Here is a 25,140-nt window from a genome sequence, read left to right as displayed (position 1 = left end):
CAGTTTCAACACTTCTGTGCGGAGAATGTGGGCAACGCCCTCTCTCACTGTTGTCTCGACCTTGGCTCGAAAGCGTGGCGGTCTGCGAGCAATCTGAAGTGAATAGCCTTGTTCTACTGTTCTCAGTGCCCACTGAGAAATGACTGGGATGGCCCGCCATGCACTGGCATGCAGAATCAGGGGTTGAATGAGCGTTGGGCGGGAGCCCGCCTGATGCGGAAGCTCACTCTGCCCATTGTTTCGCGAACCCTGTCTGCTGTGGGCGGCGCGCTGCACAGGCACCAACGCTGGTACCGAATCTACATTCATGTTCTCTATCAAACCTGACAGGCAACGCTGTGATAGCGTATTGACAGCACTTATTAGTGGCAGCGCGCCTCACTTGTGCAACACTCAGAGCCCGCCGCTATAAAGGCTGATAGCTTACCTCATTGGCAGCGTTTATGTAGGTATGTGCGGGGTTTGTAACTGGCACATGAACCTCTGCTGTATGTACAGCATGGGCTAGTGATTTGGGACAAGTACTCATGTGTAGCTGTGCAGACTTTGTAGTGGGCACTGGAACTACATTTACAACACTCGCAGCAAGAGCTGGCGAGTTTATGAGAGTGGGGGGAGTGCTTGTGTGTAGATGTGTAGACTCTACGGTGGGCACTATATCTACATTTTTCATGCTTGCAGCGTGGTATGGCAGGCTGCTTACAGTGGAAACAGTGTTTGTGAATGAGGACGTGTGCTTTATGATGGGCACGTGACCTAGACATGACACAGGCAGAGAATAGCTCTTTTCTGGGTTTATTTGGGTCACCGTGAAAACGGCGTTTGGGTGCAGGTGAGCGTGTATTGTAACAGGCACATTTTCCGCAAAATTCACTCCTCCAGCCGCCCGAGCGAGGGGGACTGGAAAGAGTTTCGCCCTTTTCGGGGAGATTAACCCGGCTGCAGCGGGGTTTGAACTCACCCTTTTCGTCCCAGCTAGGACGGCTTGCGAGGCTCGGGGTTCAGCGTGATCTTAGGTCGAGGACCCCTCCTCTCTGCGAATGGTACGTTTGAGGAACGTGAGCAGCGGCGGATCTCAGTCGCAGGATGGGGCTTAGTCACAGATGGCGCTGGCTTGTCACGCTGGGAAGACGGCGCTCTTCTCCCGCTGCCCGAGGTTGAACTGGAGCGTTTCGGGAGAAAAAGGCGCATGGCCTGGGACGCCTGCTGACCTTGGGAGTAGCGCTCTGCAAAGTTCTTCACTGCAGGACCAAAGAGGCCGGATGAAGTGATGGGGGCGTCGAGGAAGGCCGCCTTATCCGCGTCCTTCATCTCCGTCAGCACAAGCCAAAGGTGTTGCTCGAGTACCGTGAGGTTAGGTGGAGCAGGTGGAGCGAGGCATTAAAACGCCTCAATTTGCTCTTTTAGAGAAAACAAGCGTGAACGCGACGGCGAACACGCAAGTTGTGCGTTAGAAAGAATATCTGTAGCACGCCAGATGGCGCAGCAAGACAGCGGGCTGAAGGCGGCAGGGGCCGGCGTCCTCAGAACTGCAAGGCAGTGGCTCGTCCTGCTGATGGTGCTTTTCTACGGCGGCGAAGCTTTCTATTCCGGAGTCCAGCGAAGAGAAGTGAAGTCCTCGCTGAAAGGAATTGATCTGATTTCCTATGGCGAGTCATGGGCTAATATAGCTGAAAACCATGCCCATCTTGGCGGGTTACGACGTGCCAGGGCGCAAAGCGCCCTGATTGGCTGGCGCGCCCGCGCCGCCACGCCATAGGTTCATGCATTTGCCGCAGCACAGCCAATGGCCGTGCTCGCGTTCACTGTGCTAGCCGTGCAGCTCCATTGTTTTTTAAAAGTTAGCTTTCAATATTCTCGAGAAAAGGATTTTCCCATAGCGTATAGCTAAGCAATAGGAGAGACCTCAATGAAAGGGAACTTATTTTACTGTAAAAAATCACAACAATTATTATCATGCTCCCACAATTCATAGCATAAATGTAAATATTTACTGTAAAATTTACAGGAATAAAAATAAACATACATACAATAACTTACTGTATTTATCTGTATTTCTATATCACTATGTTACAGCTCCTTTTTATGTTACTGAATTTTGCAGATAGGTTGTTCCAAGCATCTTGGAGAAAATGTCACAGTTAAAAAATGGCAGATTTTTAAATCACATACTGTACATTTGGAGGTCCTGTGTGAAACCTGCTGGTAAGATTAAAGGGAATGTTAACAGATTTTTAAGACCTCCTCTGCCTTTACAGCAGGGCACAGGATTTATCAATGTTCTTTTGCAATTCAGTGTAGCAAAAGAGTTTTAGGGGAATTTTTTAGTTTGTTTTCTTACAGTTTTGTGCTCAAACAACAAGTTTAAGTGTGAGCCCACCGATCTTGGATATGAGAATGCATTTGCTACCCTGTATAGCAACTTCATAGCATGCTGAGTTGGCTGCAGCCGTAAATATATATGTAGTTTGTGTGATGTTCTAGTAATGTCCTTCTGCACTTGATTACAGGGCTAGCCGAACAAGAGGCTTCATATTTTGAGGGAAGTTTCTTTGGCAATGCTGGCATGAACCTTTGGGCAGTTGTTCTAAGTCACCTCAGTGGATTCATGTTTTCATCAAACTCTGTGTAAGGGCCATTGGCCCAAAGGCAGTCGAAGCCTGGCTCAATGAGAAGATGTAACCAAATGAGACTGCCACAACAAAAACTGCCTATAGGTTAGCCGCCACACTAGCTGATGAGTCCACCCAATGTGTTTGTGTGTGTATGTGTGTATTTGTCTGTGACTGAGAGAGAGAAAGTATATGGAGTGGTTCTTTGGAATGACTTTGGAGTTACATGCTTGTGTAGATTGGGGTCTTCTGTCAGTGTTTCTCTGAGGGCACTTCTCAGTCACATGGCTGAACTTGATCTATTACATAAACCCAGAAATCTGTGACCCAAGACTACCCCCATCAACTTAAGATATTTGGAGAAACTGAAGTTGACTTTACAAAGAGCAAAAACTAGCTGCTCACTTCAGCAGCCACTCCAACTGCATCATCCTAACAATGCTATATCTACATTCTGGGTAATTTTTTTTTTGACATTATTCAACTGCTTAAAAAAGCAAAAGCAAAATGCATTCAATGACCACTTCTTTCAAATTACATGAATTCTTTTCTCCCTAAGACCAAAATTCTATATACCTACAGTCCAATTTGCATATTACATACTCTTTTCATAACCTAAAACAACATAATACAAAACTAAATCAGACAGAAGTTTGCTACATTTCTGCAGTAATAATAATGTTGAAATATATTCCAAATATATATATTTTTTTTGGTGATTTTTCGTTTTTTTTTTTTTTTTTTTTTATTGTGACAGGACAGTAGAGAGATGACAGGAAACGGGGGATGGGATCAGGAAAGGTCCACGAGCCAGAACTCGAACTCGGGCCACCCGAGCGCAAAGGCGCTACATGTCGGCGCACTGACCACGAGGCCATTGGTGCCGACATATATTCCAAATCTAAAAAAATTAAATACTATCAAAACAATTAAATGTAGCTGAACACTTACACAGTTGGGGAGACCTTAGGGATAATTTTGTACTGTAATGTAAACATTCTGATGTAACAAACTGCAGTGAAATTTTTATTGTGTAGTGCCTGTTGGTAGTGTTTTTAGGTCATTGTTTTATTAGTTTTATGAGTTTAGAGTGTGTTTGTTGGGTGACAACATTTGCTATTGTTATGGAAGAATGAGCTGATTTAAGATTTGTATGAAATGTTTTGGTAGTTCAAGTGCGTTTTGAATTTGAAATTACAGTTTTTAAAATTGCTTACACAATTTCTGAAACTATTCCTCCTTTTCTTGAAACGCTACACATAAATCCACAAAGCACACAAACAACATGAAAAACATCACACATCTCTTGCAAAGCTTTCAAAACATTTTAACTCTTCTAAAAAATTTGCTTTTGCGTAGTAACTGTACACACAAACCATCAAATGATTAGCCATGGATTAGGTTTGACATGCCAAAACTCATGGATATGACAAATGTAAAACACTACTCTCTTGTGTCTTTTGCTTGTTCAGTGTTCAGTGGAGTGTACAGGAGTTTGTCATAGACCTCACACGTGTGTATATACAGTATGCGCAACAAATTGATAATCTTTAGTTATTGAACTGAACTGAATCAACACTGAACTGACAATATAATGACACTATTGGCGTGTAAGAGCTGCTTTAGAGCAGAATTTGAACTATTGTGAAGCTGCTTTGAAACTAATTTATTTATTTTCTGAAAACATTGAATTTTTGAGTTTCTAAGTGATCAATTTATGTATAAGTGATTTCACACATTATCATTTGGTGTAGGTAATCTGGAAATTATTGTGGCATTTAAATGGCAGCGTTTTCTATATGAAACACAAAAGTTGTTAGTTTTGAATGATGTGTAATGTAGAAAGTTTGTTTTACAAATGCAAACTGAGTACAAAGCAGATAATGTGCTTGCAATTTTGCAGACTTGGTCTGAAGATTAGGTATATGAGTGTATGGTTTCTCTGAGTGGGCCTCAAGTATCACTTTTAGTGTGTGAGTATTAAAAAAAAAATGGTAAAGCTGCTTTACAGCAAAATTTTAATTTCAATTTGTGAATCTGCTTTGAAATAATCTGTATTGTATAAAGCACTTTAGAAATAAAGGTGACTTGACTTGTATGCATATTCAGTATATATTTACAAAATAAATAGAAATGCAAGACTGAAAAAATATTTGCTTCTCAAAACACTGAGTTTTGGTTTTTGAATAAATTAGGTATATTTACACTATAAACAGAAATGCTAATTAGGTATAAGTGTTTCAGACATGATCACTGGATGTGGGTAATCGGTAAATGAGTGTGGCATTTAAATGGCACTGTGAAACCAAGAGCTGTTAGTTTTGAATGATGTCTTCTGTCAAGTCTTCATCGTCGGTTAGGAACCTGGGTGTGCTCTTTGATACCAATCTTTCATTTGAAAGTCACGTTTTTAGGTATAAAATTAGGTATAAGTGTTTTAGACATGATCACTGGATGTGGGTAATCGGTAAATGAGTGTGGCATTTAAATGGCACTGTGAAACCAAGAGCTGTTAGTTTTGAACGATGTCTTCTGTCAAGTCTTCATCGTCGGTTAGGAACCTGGGTGTGCTCTTTGATACCAATCTTTCATTTGAAAGTCACGTTTTTAGTATCTGTAAAACCGCATTTTTACATCTTAAAATATTGCTGATTACCCACAAAGCACTAAATGGTTTAGCTCCCCAGTATTTGAGCGAGCTCTTAATGCATTATAGTGCTTCACGTATTGTGTTCTCAAAATTCTGGCCAATTGATAATACCTAGAATATCAAAATCGACTGCTGGTGGTATATCCTTTTCCTGTTTAGCACCAAAACTTTGGAACAGTCTTCCTAACATTGTCCAGGAAGCAGACACACTCTGTCAGTTTAAATCTAGACTAAAAACACGTCTCTTTGACCTAGCATACACATTATAAACTTGTTAGACTGCATAGATTAGGTCAGCCAGAACCGGGAACACTTCCCATAAATCCTGATGTACTTGTTACATCATAAGAAGAATGGCATCTACGCTAATATTAGTCTCTCTGTTTATCCCAAGGTTTACCGCAGTCCAGGCCGTATCGAATGAAGGTGATTTGACTTGACATGTGTCTAATGTAGATAACTGTGTTTAGCATTTTGTTTTGTTTGTTTTACAATTGCAAACTGAGTGTAAAGCAGATAATGTGCTTGGAGTTTTGCAGAAAATTAGGTATATGAGCGAATTAGGTTCACTGAGTGGGCCTCAAGTACCACTTTTAGTGTGCAGGCAATTTTGAAAAACTGTACCTGCGGTGCCAAACTGAAAGTTGGTTAGGAGAACTATGTGAAGAGTGTTGAATTCTGTGCTGGAAGTGGGCAGAGAGGCATGGCCTTTGGAGGATGGAAGCCAACGGCCCATCTGAATGGGTTGGCTGCTCATCCAGCCCATAGAGGCTTATAAGGACACGCATGTCCATGGATGTCCACCAATAGTTTTCTGCTCACTGAACATACATTGCTCTGTCATAGCATATCTATAGTAAAAGCAATGGTTGGGCACTCCCTCTAGACAACGGCCTTTATTCTGTAGAGCTGTGATAAGCGGAACAAATTATAAGCAGAAAGATATTAAAGTTTGTCTCTGTCTTTCTGGATTAATGATAAACAATTTATTATTGGAGTTAGGGTTTATACAGGGCCTTAATAAAGTTACTCATAGTTAATAATATTATATAATAGCTGAAAAGTAAAATTATCATATGTAGTCAAGTATACAGAACACAGTTTCACAGTTTCTCTCAAAAATTCAGTTCTCTGCAGAGTCGGGTGAAGTACTAGGCTATGTCACATGACAATGTGTAAATGGCAGATTTATTGTAGTATTTCCAAATTGTCTTATTATAAGTGAGCAGTACATACTCTATTACCTGCCTGCTATGTTCTACAAGATCACTGTAGAGTGATCATTTACAACAATAACTGTACTGGAACACCCCAGCAGTCAGTCTTGGATTTTAAATCCTTGATCCAGGGCAATTAGCCAGAGGAACTACCCACCAACCCCCCCCCCCCTCCACCCTTATACTTCCTCTCTCGACAGTTGGGTATGCAAAACGAGCTAAACTCAGAGATGAGTGTGAGGCTTGAGTGAGACAGATGGTCTCTCATGAGCTGTCCACAATGGGCTTGTGGGATGCGGAGTTGTCTGTCTCTTGTGCGCTGCAACTTTTAGACAATAATAAATCACAATTCCATTTGACTGTGGACAGGCGACCACAAGTGGAATGCTGAGACGCCACCACAGTTTTGCGGAAAATTATGACCGGATGGAGTGTGAGTCTTCTGAAGGTGTTTCCTTGGCGCAACTTCCTAAGGTCTGTATGTAGTTTTTCTTGTTGTCTACAACAAGTATAAGAGGCGAATGATTTAAGCAATTTTAAAGTGAGCATCACTCTAAAATGATTATTTTACTTACTTTTTTAATAGGAATGGTTGCATTGGTTCTTAGTATTTGGTAATTCTTCATGTTATGTTACATTTTGCAATTATTCAAGTAGAAGATGTGTTTTAAGTGACCTGATTATGAGACATATTTGAAGGTACAAAGGAATGAAATGTAGCCTACAGTAGTTTAATATCATAATGAATTACCATAGAAATTTGGGTAACCTATATTTACTTATTTATCACAAAATTCTTAGCCCTTTAATTTATTTAAATACATGGTCTGTACTAATAAATATAATTTAAATGTAGCTAAATCTGCTGCTTTGACTCCTGCAAAAGACATTCACACCAAGACTGTTGCCAACTGTATTAAATGTAAAGTAGCTAAATCCTGCTCGAAAAGTCGCTGTGGCTAGGTCATTACTTTACAAATTGTAGTCGGTAACTGATTCCAAATTACATGACAAAAATTGCAGTTAGTAATGTCATCCATTACATTACACATTTAAGGGAATATAATCAGACTACTTTTTTGATTACTTTTAGTAGGTGTGGGTGAAATGACAAAATCTTATATCGGATACGAGTAATTTTATTTCACAACAATGATGTATATCACAATATAGTTATGTTTGCTTTAAATAAGGTTATGATTTTTTTTTTTGACACCATTGAAATTTCCTAGTCCAATACTACTAATATACAAGCAGGCTGGAAATAGCTGAGATTCACTGCGGACTCGTTTGGAAGATTTTTTATTTTATATATATATATATATATATATATATATATATATATATACAACCTCTCAGTTTAGTGCTTTGAAAATCAACTGTTATTAAACCATTTGAAGGTGAATCCTGTTTTAAGGGAAAGGGAAGCTAATGTGCATGCAAAAAAATCTAAATAATTTGGATAATAATCTATCATATATAATTCACTCATCCCTTTTCTTAAACAATGGTTAAAATGGTTGAAATGTGATGTTTTTCATTTTATAAAACGTTTTGTTTTGAGGATGTTACTATTGTTTTTTTTTTTTAAACCAAGTTGCTACCTAGTCATGTAGTTATATTCTAATACAAGAACTGTCTAAAATAATTTCCACTGCTGGTTCTATTTTTCCCCCAGAAATTAAAGAGTAGCATATTAATAAGTTGATCCTCCCCTAGTTCATCATCACTTTTTACTTATTTATTTATTTATTGTTTAAAATAGAGATTACAATTCTCCTACGATTCGGAACAAACAGATAAAGAAAAAAAGATATGTAATTTACGAGAGATTCTGACAAAATGTTAGTTGGTGTGTATATATATATATATATATATATATATATATATTAGGGCTGTCAAAAGATTAATCGCGATTAATCGCATCCAAAATAAAAGTTCGTTTTTAATAATATATGTGTGTGTACTGTGTATAATTAAATGTATATATATATATATATATATATATTGTCACAGGGTAAGCCTGCGACTGTGCATGGACTACACACACACACATACACATGCACGTTACGCACATACACCGGCGTCATGTAGGTCCGTGTACTTTTTGGTCATTTCATTTCCTGTTTGGAATGGAATAACGAGAAATGAAAACCAGCTCGTTTATTCGTTTTTTAGTTTAGTTTAAAAAACGAAAAATTAGATTTTGGCTTGATTTTTCATTTTTCGTTTGTGGTTTACAAATCGGTTTATGGGTTCGATATTTCATTTGCACACGTGGGCGGTGCTGAAACGCCACTTTCATCTGATTGGTCAAACCGCTCCGCCTTCCGTAAGCTACAAGCTTTTCTTTCTGTCAGGCAGAATAAGAGTCAGTACGAGTGCGGCACTGACAAAGGCACTTTAATAAAATAATGTCTGAAACCACCACTCACCGTTAACTACGCACAATATTTGAAGCAGAAATATGCTGCTGGTCACGTAATTCGTACTCCTGCGACTTGCATATCTTACAAAGGCACATCTATCTATCTGTCTGTCTGTCTGTCTGTCTGACTGACTGACTGACTGAGCTTCCTTTGAGAAAAATAGCAGACCACCTTTTTTAAACTGTTATTTAAAACGGTGGTCTGCTATATTTCACAAAGGAAGTCCATTTGTGCGGTCGTTGCCGTTATATGAGAAGGACATTTTGAATATGAGCCTACTGTAAAATTAGCTGTCTTAAAATCACTGAAATCATTAAAATCATTAAAATCATGATTGATCAGTGCAGAGTTATTCCAGACGGCGGTGCTGTTCTTAGTTTAATTGTGTAATCATCACAGATTATGAACAGATATTTTCAGAGGTGGACAAAGTACACAACTTCCTTACTTGAGTGAAAGTACAGATATAGGCCTACTGGTCAAATATTACTCCGTTACAAGTAAAAGTTGTAGGCTAAAGACCGATTTTTACTTAAAAGTACAGAAAAAGTACAGAAGTAGCCTACTCGTTTTTAAAAGTAGCCTACTAATTATCAAAAGTAAATGTCAATGCATTGTTTTATTATTGTTGCATTGTTGTGTGTAATACTTAGGCTACAGTAGCCTACCTTATGCCTCTGCCTGCCTTTCTACCCTCATAGCAATATCAAATTTATTTCTAGAACGCAGTTCCAGTAGGATTTAATGTTTTTGGGCTTTTAGTATGAATATGTTAGCCTTACTGTTATCTATAAGCTATAGTGTGCACCAAAACAATGACAAAATTCACATTCAGAAGATCAAACCCAACGTTGAAAATGAAAATCAGTTTCAAGTAGGCTACAGTAAAATCAAGTAAAGTACAGATACTCAAAAAGTGTAATAAGTACAGTAGGCTACTCAAGTAAATGTATTGTTACTGTCCACCTCTGTTTTACACAATAAGGATATATTCCCATTGGGTTGTTGAGTTTTCATGTTTTATGGGAACTTTAGACATGCTGATTTTTATACTGTACAAATTGTGTAATCCCCTAACTCTAATGTAACGAGTAGGTCATCTACGGACCTCTAATATTACGGACATATTATCATGGTACAGTTCAGCCTATTATTGATTTTTATTTCCACTTCCCTTTATCCAAAGAGATTTTTAAACTATTTGCACTGTATTTATCAATGGGAAATACATCATGCTAAAATAATCTGTCATACGCTGTGTCTCACATTATTGGGGTCGCTTGCAAGTCGCAGCAGCACGAACGTGACCAGCAACATATTTCTGCTTCAAATATTGTGCGTAGTTAACAGTGAGTGGTGGTTTCAGACATTATTTTATTAAAGTGCGTTTGTCAGTGCCGCACTCGTACTGACTCTTATTCTGCCTGCTCGTAGCTTACGGAAGGCGGAGCGGTTTGACCAATCAGATGAAAGGGGCGTTTCAGCGCCGCCCACGTGTGCAAATTAAATATCGAACCCATAAACCGATTTGTAAACCACAAACGAAAAATGAAAAATCGAGCCAAAATCTCATTTTTCGTTTTTTAAACTAAACTAAAAAACGAATAAACGAGCTGGTTTTCATTTCTCTTTATTCCATTCCAAACAGGAAATGAAATGACCAAAAAGTACATGGACCCATGTATTACAGTCTGTTAGCCAACATATATTCATGTATGCATTGACCTGTGTAACATTCGATATCATGGTGTTGTAAACTTGTTTGTATGAGGTCCTGTATGTAGTTTTACCTGAGTTATGAGAACTAGCAACCGTAATACGAGTGCATATGATGATAGCATAATAGAATTGTCTTTTCTCATACATAAATAATCACCACCACGAGTATTTGATTTAAATATTTTATTGAATACAGTGGAAGAGATATAGATGATGCTTACCACGTTTTGATGAGTCGTTGGACAAACCTGTTCGGTCAGACATCCGGTCTATTTATAGGTCTTTGTGTCCGCGCCAACTTGTTCATGTGAGTGACGTCACCGGAGAGTTTATTCTCATAGTTTTGAGTTATGGGTTTTCTTTGAATATGTATACTGGCAGATATGATTTCTTGCATGCATGTTTATTTGTATTTATTACTTTTGTTATTGTTTTTGTTTTCTTTATTATTATTATTATTATTATTAATGGTGCTTGCTGAAAGCAAGGCATCATTAGTGTTCTCTTGCATACTTATTAGTGGTGCTTGCTGAAAGCAAGGCATCACTATTGTTATTGCTCATACTTATTATTAGTGGTGCTTGCTGAAAGCAAGGCATCACTATTGTTATTGCTCATACTTATTATTAGTGGTGCTTGCTGAAAGCAAGGCATCACTATTGTTATTGCTCATACTTATTATTCTTATTATTAATGGTGCTTGCTGAAAGCAAGGCATCATTAGTGTTCTCTTGCATACTTATTATTATTAATGGTGCTTGCTGAAAGCAAGGCATCATTAGTGTTCTCTTGCATACTTATTATTATTATTATTATTATTCTGGACAAAGTTTGGCGCGTAATGCGCCCCGCACCGTTTGTCACAGACCCATGAGTGAGGTGTCAAATCGACCAGCTCATTGAGGAGAGGTGTGCAATGACTTTTCTAAGCGATCGGGTGTACGATGTTCGCACAGCGGACGAAAAAGCGGCCAAAAAAGTCCCATTGACTTTACATTGGGAGTTCTAAAAATATTTGAATCCCAACTGCCGTTTTCACACACACAGACTCCAAAGGGCCTGACAGCCCTGCGTCTCTCCCTCTCTCTCTCCCTCAGAGGATTTATATTATCAAGCAGCCAATAAGTAATGGCCTAAAATCTTCATAGCCACACCCTAGCAACCAGTTTCAGCACCCTAGCAACCACTAAGAGCTCCCTAGCAACCACCCTAAACCAAAAAAAAATGTTTTTTAAAATTTTTTGTATTTTTTAACGCAATATTACACTCGTGGCCTTGCGATATTGCTCCATGCTTGTGCCTATTCGGCCATAGGCACGAGGCCGCAGGCCGAGTGCCGTACTCAAGGCACTCGTTATTAAAGATTTTAATAACTCTATAAAAACTCCATAGTAACCATCTTTGACAACTACCAACCACCTAGTAACACCATAGCAACTAAAAAAATACCTTAGCAACCATCCTGAACACCCTAGCAATGTCTAGAAATGCTCTAGTAACCACCAAAAACACCGTAGCAACCACCCAGAACACCCTAGCAACTGTCTAGCAACCCCCCAGAACACCTAGCAACTGCCTAGCAACCACCTAGAACACCCTAGCAACTGCCTAGCAACGCCCTAGCATCCACCCAAAATACCATAGCAACTGCCTAGCAACACCATAGCAACCACCCAAAATACCATAGCAACTGCCTAGCAACACCATAGCAACCACCAAGAATACCCTAGCAACGCCCTAGCAACCACCCAGAATACCCTAGCAACCGCCTAGCAACACCATAGCAACCACCCAGAATACCCTAGCAACCACCTAGCAACACCATAGCAACCACCCAGAATACCCTAGCAACTGCCTAGCAACGCCCTAGCAACCACCCAGAATACCCTAGCAACGCCCTAGCAACCAACCAGAATACCCTAGCAACCACCTAACAACACCATAGAAACCACCCAGAACACCATAGCAACCACCCAGAATACCCTAGCAACCGCCTAGCAACCACCCAGAATACCCTAGCAACCGCCTAGTAACACCATAGCAACCACCCAGAACACCCTAGCAACTGCCTAGCAACCACCCAGAATACCCTAGCAACCGCCTAGCAACACCATAGCAACCACCCAGAATACCCTAGCAACCGCCTAGCAACACCATAGCAACCACCCAGAATACCCTAGCAACACCATAGCAACCACCCAGAACAGCCTAGCAACCACCTAGCAACGCCCTAGCAACCACCAAGAATACCCTAGCAACCGCCTAGCAACCACCCAGAATACCCTAGCAACCGCCTAGCAACACCATAGCAACCACCAAGAATACCCTAGCAACCGCCTAGCAACCACCCAGTATACCCTAGCAACCGCCTAGCAACACCATAGCAACCACCCAGAACACCCTAGCAACTGCCTAGCAACACCATAGCAACCACCCAGAATACCCTAGCAACGCCCTAGCAACCGTTTAGAGCCACATATAAACAATATTGCAACATATAGAAGCTATATTTCAGCTCCACAACATCGTACAGACGTGGTTGTTGGCTCGCATGCAATCATGTACAACACCCTAGCAACCGAATGGAGAGTTTTGCCACTGCAAGCACCATTTCACATTTTCTTCAGGAAATGTACATTCTAGTTAGTGGTGCTTTTTTGAAAGCATCACTATTGTTATTGCTCATACTTATTATTCTTTTTATAATTTTTATTATTCTTCCACACAAAAGTTTGGCGCGTAATGCGCCCCGCACCGTTTGTCACAGACCCCTGAGTGAGGCGTCAAATCGAGCGGCTCATTGAGGAGAGGTGTGCTATGACTTTTCTAAGCGATCGGGTGTACGATGTTCGCACAGCGGACGAAAAAGCGGCCAAAAAAGTCCCATTGACTTTACATTGGGAGTTCTAAAAATATTTGAATCCCAACTGCCGTTTTCACACACACAGACTCCAAAGGGCCTGACACCCCTGCGTCTCTCCCTCTCTCTCTCCCTCAGAGGATTTATATTATCAAGCAGCCAATAAGTAATGGCCTAAAATCTCCATAGCCACACCCTAGCAACCAGTTTCAGCACCCTAGCAACCACTAAGAGCTCCATAGCAACCACCCTAAACCAAAAAAATTTTTTTTTTACATTTTTTTGTATTTTTTTAACGCAATATTACACTCGTGGCCTTGCGATATTGCTCCATGCTTGTGCCTATTCGGCCATAGGCACGAGGCCGCAGGCCGAGTGCCGTACTGAAGGCACTCGTTATTAAAGATTTTAATAACTCTATTATAAAAACTCCATAGTAACCATCTTTGACAACTACCAACCACCTAGTAACACCATAGCAACTAAAAAATACCTTAGCAACCATCCTGAACACCCTAGCAACGTCTAGAAACGCTCTAGTAACCACCAAAAATACCGTAGCAACTACCCAGAACACCCTAGCAACTGTCTAGCAACCCCCCAGAACACCTAGCAACTGCCTAGCAACCACCTAGAACACCCTAGCAACTGCTTAGCAACGCCCTAGCATCCACCCAAAATACCATAGCAACTGCCTAGCAACCACCCAGAACACCCTAGAAACCACCTAGCAAAGCCCTAGCAACCACCTAGCAACACCATAGCAACCACCCAGAATACCCTAGCAACCACCTAGCAACACCATAGCAACCACCCAGAATACCCTAGCAACTCCCTAGCAACCACCCAGAATACCCTAGCAACCGCCTAGCAACACCATAGCAACCACCAAGAATTCCCTAGCAACCGCCTAGCAACCACCCAGAATACCCTAGTAACCGCCTAGCAACCACCCAAAACACCCTAGCAACTGCCTAGCAACGCCCTAGCAACCACCCAGAATACCCTAGCAACTGCCTAGCAACCACCCAGAATACCCTAGCAACCGCCTAGCAACACAATAGCAACCACCGAGAATACCCTAGCAACCGCCTAGCAACACCATGGCAACCACCCAGAACACCCTAGCAACTGCCTAGCAATGCCCTAGCAACCACCCATAATACCCTAGCAACCGCCTAGCAACACCATAGCAACCACCCAGAACACCCTAGCAACTGCCTAGCAACACCCTAGCAACCACCAAGAATGCCATAGCAACCGTCTAACAACCACCCAGAATACCCTAGCAACCGCCTAGCAACACCATAGCAACCACCCAGAACACCCTAGCAACTGCCTAGCAACACCTTAGCAACCACCAAGAATACCCTAGCAACCGCCTAGCAACCACCCAGAATACCCTAGCAACTGCCTAGAAACACCCTATAGCAACCACCTAGAATACCCTAGCAACTGCCTAGCAACGCCCTAGCAACCACCCAGAATACCCTAGCAACCGCCTAGCAACACCATAGCAACCACCCATAACACCATAGCAACCACCCAGAACACCCTAGCAAGCACCTAGCAAAGCCCTAGCAACCACACAGAACACCCTAGCAACACCCTAGCAACCACCTGAACAATATGAATAAGCCATATCTCAGCACCAGAACATCGTACAGACATGTTTGTTGGCTTGTATGCAATCATGTACCACACTCTAGCAACCGAGTGGCGAGTTTTGCCACTGCAAGCACCACTTCACATTTTCTTCAGGAAATGTACATTCTAGTTATTATTCTTATTCTTATTATTATTCTGGACAAAGTTTGGCGCGTAATGCGCCCCGCACCGTTTGTCACAGACCCCTGAGTGAGGTGTCAAATCGACCGGCTCATTGAGGAGAGGTGTGCTATGACTTTTCTAAGCGATCGGGTGTACGATGTTCGCACAGCGGACGAAAAAGCGGCCAAAAAAGTCCCATTGACTTAACATTGGGCATTCTAAAAATATTTGAATCCCAACTGCCGTTTTCACACACAGACTCCAAAGGGCCTGACAGCCCTGCATGTCTCCCTCTCTCTCTCCCTCAGAGGATTTATATTATCAAGCAGCCAATAAGTAATGGCCTAAAATCTTCATAGCCACACCCTAGCAACCAGTTTCAGCACCCTAGCAACCACTAAGAGCTCCCTAGCAACCACCCTAAACCAAAAAAAAATGTTTTTTACATTTTTTTGTATTTTTTAACGCAATATTACACTCGTGGCCTTGCGATATTGCTCCATGCTTGTGCCTATTCGGCCATAGGCACGAGGCCGCAGGCCGAGTGCCGTACTGAAGGCACTCGCAACCACCCAGAACACCCTAGCAACTGCTTTTTTTTTTTTAATTAAAGCAATATTACACTCGTGGCCTTGTGAAATTGCTCCATGCTTGTGCCTATTCGGCCATTCGTACATAAGGCACTCGCAACCACCCAGAACACCCTAGCAACTGCCTAGCAACCACCCAGAACACCTAGCAACTGCCTAGCAACCACCCAGAACACTCTAGCAACTGCCTAGCAACGCCCTAGCATCCACCCAGAACACCTAGCAACTGCCTAGCAACCACCCAGAACACTCTAGCAACTGCCTAGCAACGCCCTAGCATCCACCCAGAACACCCTAGCAACTGCCTAGCAACCACCCAGAACACCTAGCAACTGCCTAGCAACCACCCAGAACACTCTAGCAACTGCCTAGCAACACCATAGCAACCACCCAGAATACCCTAGCAACCGCCTAGCAACACCATAGAAACCACCCAGAACAGCCTAGCAACCACCTAGCAACGCCCTAGCAACCACCAAGAATATCCTAGCAACCGCCTAGCAACCACCCAGAATACCCTAGCAACCGCCTAGCAACACCATAGTAACCACCAAGAATACCCTAGCAACCGCCTAGCAACCACCCAGAACACCCTAGCAACTGCCTAGCAACACCATAGCAACCACCCAGAATACCCTAGCAACGCCCTAGCAACCACCCAGAATACCCTAGCAACCGCCTAGCAACACCATAGCAACCACCCAGAATACCCTAGCAACCGCCTAGCAACACCATAGCAACCACCTAGCAACGGCCTAGCAACCACCAAGAATACCCTAGCAATCGCCTAGCAACCACCCAGAATACCCTAGCAACCGCCTAGCAACGCCCTAGCAACCGTTTAGAGCCACATATAAACCATATTGCAACATATAGAAGCTATATTTCAGCTCCACAACATCGTACAGACATGGTTGTTGGCTGGTATGCAATCATGTACAACACCCTAGCAACCGAGTGGAGAGTTTTGCCACTGCAAGCACCATTTCACATTTTCTTCAGGAAATGTACATTCTAGTTAGTGGTGCTTGCTGAAAGCAAGGCATCACTATTGTTATTGCTCATACTTATTATTCTTATTATTCTTATTATTATTATTATTATTCTGGACAAAGTTTGGCGCGTAATGCGCCCCGCACCGTTTGTCACAGACCCCTGAGTGAAGTGTCAAATCGACCGGCTCATTGAGGAGAGGTGTGCTATGACTTTTCTAAGCGATCGGGTGTACGATGTTCGCACAGCGGACGAAAAAGCGGCCAAAAAAGTCCCCATTGACTTTGCATTGGGAGTTCTAAAAACATTTGAATCCCAACTGCCGTTTTCACACACACAGACTCAAAAGGGCCTGACAGCCCTGCGTCTCTCCCTCTCTCTCTCCCTCAGAGGATTTATATTATCAAGCAGCCAATAAGTAATGGCCTAAAATCTTCATAGCCACACCCTAGCAACCAGTTTCAGCACCCTAGCAACCACTAAGAGCTCCCTAGCAACCACCCTAAACCAAAAAAAAATTTTTTTTACATTTTTTTGTATATTTTAACGCAATATTACACTCGTGGCCTTGCGATATCACTCCATGTTTGTGCCTATTCGGCCATAGGCACGAGGCCGCAGGCCGAGTGCCGTACATAAGGCACTCGCAACCACCCTGAACACCCTAGCAACTGCCTAGCAACCACCCAGAACACCCTAGCAACTGCCTAGCAACCACCCAGAACACCTAGCAACTGCCTAGCAACCACCCAGAACACTCTAGCAACTGCCTAGCAACCACCCAGAACACCTAGCAACTGCCTAGCAACCACCCAGAACACTCTAGCAACTGCCTAGCAACGCCCTAGCATCCACCCAGAATACCATAGCAACCACCAAGAATACCCTAGCAACTGCCTAGCAACCACCAAGAATACCCTAGCAACTGCCTAGCAACCACCCAGAACACCTTAGCAACTGCCTAGCAACACCATAGCAACCACCCAGAACACCCTAGCAACCACCTGGCAACAGCATCTTGCTAAAAACATCCTAGCAACATGCTAATCATGCTAGCATCATGCTAGCAACATGCTAATCAAGCTAGCATCATGCTAGCAACATGATAATCATGCTAGCATTATGCTACCAACATGCTAATCAAGCTAGCATCATGCTAACATCATGCTAATCAAGCTAGCATCATGCTAACATCATGCTAATCAAGCTAGCATCATGCTAGCAACATGCTAACCATGCTAGCATTATGCTAGCAACATGCTAATCAAGCTAGCATCATGCTAGCAACATGCTAATCAAGCTAGCATCATGCTAACATCATGCTAATCAAGCTAGCATCATGCTAGCAACATGCTAATCAAGCTAGCATCATGCTACCAACATGCTAATCAAGCTAACATCATGCTAGCAACATGCTAATCATGCTAGCATTATGCTAGCAACATGCTAATCAAGCTAGCATCATGCTAGCAACATGCTAATCAAGCTAGCATCATGCTAGCAACATGTTAATTAAGCTAGCATATCGCAAACAACATGCTAATCATGTTAGCATCTAGCTAAAAACATGCTAGCAAAATGCTAATCATGCTAGCATCTTGTTAAAAGCATGCTAGCAACATGCTAATCATGCTAGCATCATGCTACCAACATGCTAATCAGGCTAACATCATGCTAATCAAGTTAGCATAATGCTAGCAACATGCTAATCATGTTAGCATCTAGCTAAAAACATGCTAGCAAAATACTAATCATGCTAGCATCTTGTTAAAAGCATGCTAGTAACATGCTAGCATCATGCTACCAAGATACTAATCATGTTAACAACATGCTAATCATGCTAGCATCATTCTAACAACATGTTAATCTTAGTAAATCATGCTGGAATGTGGTAAATCGTAGTAAATCATCTTAGAATCATGGTAAATCGTGGTAAATGATGCTAAAACGTGGTATATCATGGTATCACAACATGTCAATTGTGTTAGCATCTGCCCAGTGGCGAATTTTGCCACTGCAAGCACCACTTCACATTTTCTTCAGGAAATGTACATTCTAGTTATTATTATTATTATTATTATTATTATTCTGGACAAAGTTTGGCGCGTAATGCGCCCCGCACCGTTTGTCACAGACCCCTGAGTGAAGTGTCAAATCGACCGGCTCATTGAGGAGAGGTGTGCTATGACTTTTCTAAGCGATCGGGTGTACGATGTTCGCACAGCGGACGAAAAAGCGGCCAAAAAAGTCCCCATTGACTTTACATTGGGAGTTCTAAAAACATTTGAATCCCAACTGCCGTTTTCACACACACAGACTCAAAAGGGCCTGACAGCCCTGCGTCTCTCCCTCTCTCTCTCCCTCAGAGGATTTATATTATCAAGCAGCCAATAAGTAATGGCCTAAAATCTTCATAGCCACACCCTAGCAACCAGTTTCAGCACCCTAGCAACCACTAAGAGCTCCCTAGCAACCACCCTAAACCAAAAAAAAATGTTTTTTACATTTTTTTGTATATTTTAACGCAATATTACACTCGTGGCCTTGCGATATCACTCCATGTTTGTGCCTATTCGGCCATAGGCACGAGGCCGCAGGCCGAGTGCCGTACATAAGGCACTCGCAACCACCCTGAACACCCTAGCAACTGCCTAGCAACCACCCAGAACACCCTAGCAACTGCCTAGCAACCACCCAGAACACCTAGCAACTGCCTAGCAACCACCCAGAACACTCTAGCAACTGCCTAGCAACCACCCAGAACACCTAGCAACTGCCTAGCAACGCCCTAGCATCCACCCAGAATACCATAGCAACCACCAAGAATACCCTAGCAACTGCCTAGCAACCACCAAGAATACCCTAGCAACTGCCTAGCAACCACCCAGAACACCTAGCAACTGCCTAGCAACCACCCAGAACACTCTAGCAACTGCCTAGCAACCACCCAGAACACCTAGCAACTGCCTAGCAACGCCCTAGCATCCACCCAGAATACCATAGCAACCACCAAGAATACCCTAGCAACTGCCTAGCAACCACCAAGAATACCCTAGCAACTGCCTAGCAACCACCCAGAACACCTTAGCAACTGCCTAGCAACACCATAGCAACCACCCAGAACACCCTAGCAACCACCTGGCAACAGCATCTTGCTAAAAACATCCTAGCAACATGCTAATCATGCTAGCATCATGCTAGCAACATGCTAATCAAGCTAGCATCATGCTAGCAACATGATAATCATGCTAGCATTATGCTACCAACATGCTAATCAAGCTAGCATCATGCTAACATCATGCTAATCAAGCTAGCATCATGCTAACATCATGCTAATCAAGCTAGCATCATGCTAGCAACATGCTAACCATGCTAGCATTATGCTAGCAACATGCTAATCAAGCTAGCATCATGCTACCAACATGCTAATCAAGCTAACATCATGCTAGCAACATGCTAATCATGCTAGCATCATGCTAATCAAGCTAGCATCATGCTAGCAACATGTTAATTAAGCTAGCATATCGCAAACAACATGCTAATCATGTTAGCATCTAGCTAAAAACATGCTAGCAAAATGCTAATCATGCTAGCATCTTGTTAAAAGCATGCTAGCAACATGCTAATCATGCTAGCATCATGCTACCAACATGCTAATCAGGCTAACATCATGCTAATCAAGCTAGCATAATGCTAGCAACATGCTAATCATGTTAGCATCTAGCTAAAAACATGCTAGCAAAATACTAATCATGCTAGCATCTTGTTAAAAGCATGCTAGTAACATGCTAGCATCATGCTACCAAGATACTAATCATGTTAACAACATGCTAATCATGCTAGCATCATTCTAACAACATGTTAATCTTAGTAAATCATGCTGGAATGTGGTAAATCGTAGTAAATCATCTTAGAATCATGGTAAATCGTGGTAAATGATGCTAAAATGTGGTATATCATGGTATCACAACATGTCAATTGTGTTAGCATCTGCCCAGTGGCGAATTTTGCCACTGCAAGCACCACTTCACATTTTCTTCAGGAAATGTACATTCTAGTTCTTCTTCTTATTATTGTTCTGGACAAAAGTTTGGCGCGTAATGCGCCCCGCACCGTTTGTCACAGACCCCTGAGTGAGGCGTCAAAACGAGCGGCTCATTGAGGAGAGGTGTGCTATGACTTTTCTAAGCGATCGGGTGTACGATGTTCGCACAGCGGACGAAAAAGCGGCCAAAAAAGTCCCCATTGACTTTACATTGGGAGTTCTAAAAATATTTGAATCCCAACCGACGTTTTCACACACACAAACTCAAAAGGGCCTGACAGCCCTGCGTCTCTCCCTCTCTCTCTCCCTCAGAGGATTTATATTATCAAGCAGCCAATAAGTAATGGCCTAAAATCTTCATAGCCACACCCTAGCAACCAGTTTCAGCACCCTAGCAACCACTAAGAGCTCCCTAGCAACCACCCTAAAAAAAAAAAAAAAACATTTTTTTTTATTTTTTTATTTTTTAAAGCAATTTTACTCTCATGGCCTTGCGATATCGCTCCATGCTTGTGCCTATTCGGCCATAGGCACGAGGCCGCAGGCCTCGTGCCGTACTGAAGGCACTCGTTATTAAAGAGTTTAAGAACTCTATAAAAACTCCATAGTAACCATATTTGACAACTACCAACCACCTAGTAACACCATAGCAACTAACAAAAATACCTTAGCAACCACCCTGAACACCCTAGCAACATCTAGAAACGCTCTAGTAACCACCAAAAAACTCTAGCAACCACCCAGAACACCCTAGCAACTGCCTAGCAACCACCCAGAACACCTAGCAACCACCTAGAACACCCTAGCAACTGCCTAGCAACGCCCTAGCATCCACCCAGAATACCATAGCAACTGCCTAGAAACACCATAGCAACCACCCACAACACCCTAGCAACCACCTAGCAACGCCCTAGCAACCACCGAGAATACCCTAGCAACCGCCTAGCAACCACCCAGAACACCTTAGCAACTGCCCAGCAACACCATAGCAACCACCAAGAATACCCTAGCAACACCATAGCAACACCCTAGCAACCATCCAGAATACCCTAGCAACTGCCTAGCAACGCCATAGCAACCCCCAGAATACCCTAGCAACTGCCTAGCAACGCCCTAGCAACCACCCAAAATACCCTAGCAACCGCTTAGCAACACCTTAGCAACCACTCAGAACACCTTAGCAACTGCCTAGCAACGCCCTAGCAACCACACAGAATACCCTAGCAACCGCCTAGCAACACCTTAGCAACCACTCAGGACACCCTAGCAACTGCCTAGCAACACCCTAGTATCCACCCAGAATACCATAGCAACTGCCTAGCAACACCATAGCAACCACCCAGAACACCCTAGCAACCACCCAGAACACCCTAGCAACCACCTAGCAACCACCAAGAATACCCTAGCAACCGCCTAGCAACCACCCAGAACACCTTAGCAACTGCCTAGCAACCGCCTAGCAACCACCCAGAACCCCTTAGCAACTGCCTAGCAACCGCCTAGCAACCACCCAGAATACCATAGCAACTGCCTAGCAACACCTTAGCAACCACTCAGAACACCCTAGCAACTGCCTAGCAACGCCCTAGCAACCACCCAAAATACCCTAGCAACCGCCTAGCAACACCTTAGCATCCACCCAGAATACCATAGCAACTGCCTAGCAACACCATAGCAACCACCCAGAACACCCTAGCAACCACCTAGCAACGCCCTAGCAACCACCAAGAATACCCTAGAAACCGCCTAGCAACCACCCAGGACACCTTAGCAACTGCCTAGCAACCACCCAGAACCCCTTAACAACTACCTAGCAACCGCCTAGCAACCACCCAGAACACCATAGCAACCACCCAGAACACCCTAGCAACCACCTAGCAAAGCCCTAGCAACCACACAGAACACCCTAGCAACACCCTAGCAACCACCTGAACAACATGAATAAGCCATATCTCAGCACCAGAACATCGTACAAACATGTTTGTTGGCTCGTATGCAATCATGTACCACACTCTAGCAACCGAGTGGCGAGTTTTGCCACTGCAAGCACCACTTCACATTTTCTTCAGGAAATGTACATTCTAGTTAATGGTGCTTGCTGAAAGCAAGGCATCATTAGTGTTCTCTTGCATACTTATTATTCTTCTTATTATTATTCTGGACAAAGTTTGGCGCGAAACTCGCCCCGCACCGTTTGTCTCAGACCCCTGAGTGAGGTGTCAAATCGACCGGCTCATTAAGGAGAGGTGTGCTATGACTTTTCTAAGCGATCGGGTGTACGATGTTCGCACAGCGGGCGAAAAAGCGGCCAAAAAAGTCCCATTGACTTTACATTGGGAGTTCTAAAAATATTTGAATCCCAACTGCCGTTTTCACACACACAGACTCCAAAGGGCCTGACACCCCTGCATCTCTCCCTCTCTCTCTCCCTCAGAGGATTTATATTATCAAGCAGCCAATAAGTAATGGCCTAAATTCTTCATAGCCACACTCTAACAACCAGTTTCAGCACCCTAGCAACCACTAAGAGCTCCCTAGCAACCACCCTAAACCAATAAATAATTTAAAAAAATTGTTTTTACATTTTTTAAAGCAATATCACACTCGTAGCCTTGTGATATTGCTCCATGCTTGTGCATATTCGGCTATAGGCACGAGGCCACAGGCCTCGTGCCGTACTGAAGCCATTTGTTATTAAATATTTTAAGAACTCTATAAAAACTCTATAGTAACCATCTACTAACCACCTAGTAACACCATAGCAACTACAAAAAATACCTTAGCAACCACCCTGAACACCCTAGCAACATCTAGAAAAGCTCTAGTCACCACCAAAAATACCCTAGCAACCACCCAGAACACCCTAGCAACTGCCTAGCAACCACCCAGAACACCTAGCAACTGCTTAGCAACCACTCAGAACACCCTAGCAACTGCCTAACAACGCCCTAGCATCCACTCGCAACACCATAGCAACCACCCAGAACACCCTAGCAACCACCTAGCAACTGCCTAGCAACCACCAAGAATACCCTAGCAACCATCCAGAACACCCTAGCAACTGCCTAGCAACGCCCTAGCAACCACCCAGAATACCATAGCAACTGCCTAGCAACCGCCAAGCAACCACCCAGAACACCCTAGCAACTGCCTAGCAACGCCCTAGCAACCACCCAGAACACCCTAGCAACTGCCTAGCAACCACCCAGAACACCCAAGCAACCACCCAGAATACCATAGCAACCGCCTAGCAACACCATAGCAACCACCCAGAACGCCCTAGCAACACCCTAGCAACCACCAAGAATACCCTAGCAACCGCCTAGCAACCAACCAGAACACCTTAGCAACTGCTTAGCAACACCATAGCAACTGCTTAGCAACACCATAGCAACTGCCCAGAACACCCTAGCAACCACCTAGCAACTGCCTAGCAACCACACAGAATACCCTAGCAACCGCCTAGCAACGCCCTAGCAACCACCCAGAATACCCTAGCAACCGCCTAGCAACACCATAGCAACCACCCAGAACACTCTAGCAACTGCCTAGCAACACCCTAGCAACCACCAGAATACCCTAGCAACCGCCTAGCAACCACCAGAATACCCTAGCAACTGCCTAGCAACACCATAGCAAAAACCCAGAATACCCTAGCAACTGCCTAGCAACACCATAGCAACCACCCAGAATACCCTAGCAACCGCCTAGCAACACCATAGCAACCACTCAGAATACCCTAGCAACACCATAGCAACCACCCAGAATACCCTAGCAACTGCCTAGCAACGCCCTAACAACCACCCAGAATACCCTAGCAACCGCCTAGCAACACCATAGCAACCACCCAGAACACCCTAGCAACTGCCTAGCAACGCCCTAGCAACCACCCAGAATACCCTAGCAACCGCCTAGCAACACCATAGCAACCACCCAGAACACCCTAGCAACTGCCTAGCAACGCCCTAGCAACCACCCAGAATACCCTAGCAACCGCCTAGCAACACCATAGCAACCACCCAGAACACCCTAGGAACTGCCTAGCAACGCCCTAACAACCACCCAGAATACCCTAGCAACCGCCTAGCAACACCATAGCAACCACCCAGAACACCCTAGCAACTGCCTAGCAACGCCCTAGCAACCACCCAGAATACCCTAGCAACCGCCTAGCAATACCATAGCAACCGCCTAGCAACGCCCTAGCAACCACACAAAACACCCTAGCAACACCCTAGCAACCACCTGAACAACA

The 25,140-nt window shown here is 43.3% G+C and overlaps 1 protein-coding gene across 3 annotated transcripts in view; it reads left to right on the top strand.

The window, feature by feature from the left end:
* gjc2 (gap junction protein gamma 2) overlaps nucleotides 1–25,140 on the top strand; it is a 310,096-nt gene that overhangs the window by 198,988 nt on the left and 85,968 nt on the right. The window contains exon 2 of one of the 3 annotated variants that reach the window (XM_079877269.1): nucleotides 6,849–6,953. The exons of 1 other annotated variant lie outside the window; for it this stretch is intronic. The gene's annotated coding sequence lies outside the window, so the exon portion shown is untranslated. Of the gene's footprint in view, nucleotides 1–6,705; nucleotides 6,954–25,140 lie in introns of those variants that run through there. One more of the 3 variants, XM_079877270.1, reaches the window with a different exon arrangement.

Source organism: Squalius cephalus, assembly GCF_949319135.1.
Source record: "Squalius cephalus genome assembly, chromosome: 7".
In the NCBI taxonomy this organism is placed as follows: Eukaryota; Metazoa; Chordata; class Actinopteri; order Cypriniformes; family Leuciscidae; genus Squalius; species Squalius cephalus.
The sequence above is the reverse complement of the archived record's forward strand: the minus strand, read 5'-3'. Positions and strand labels throughout refer to the sequence as shown.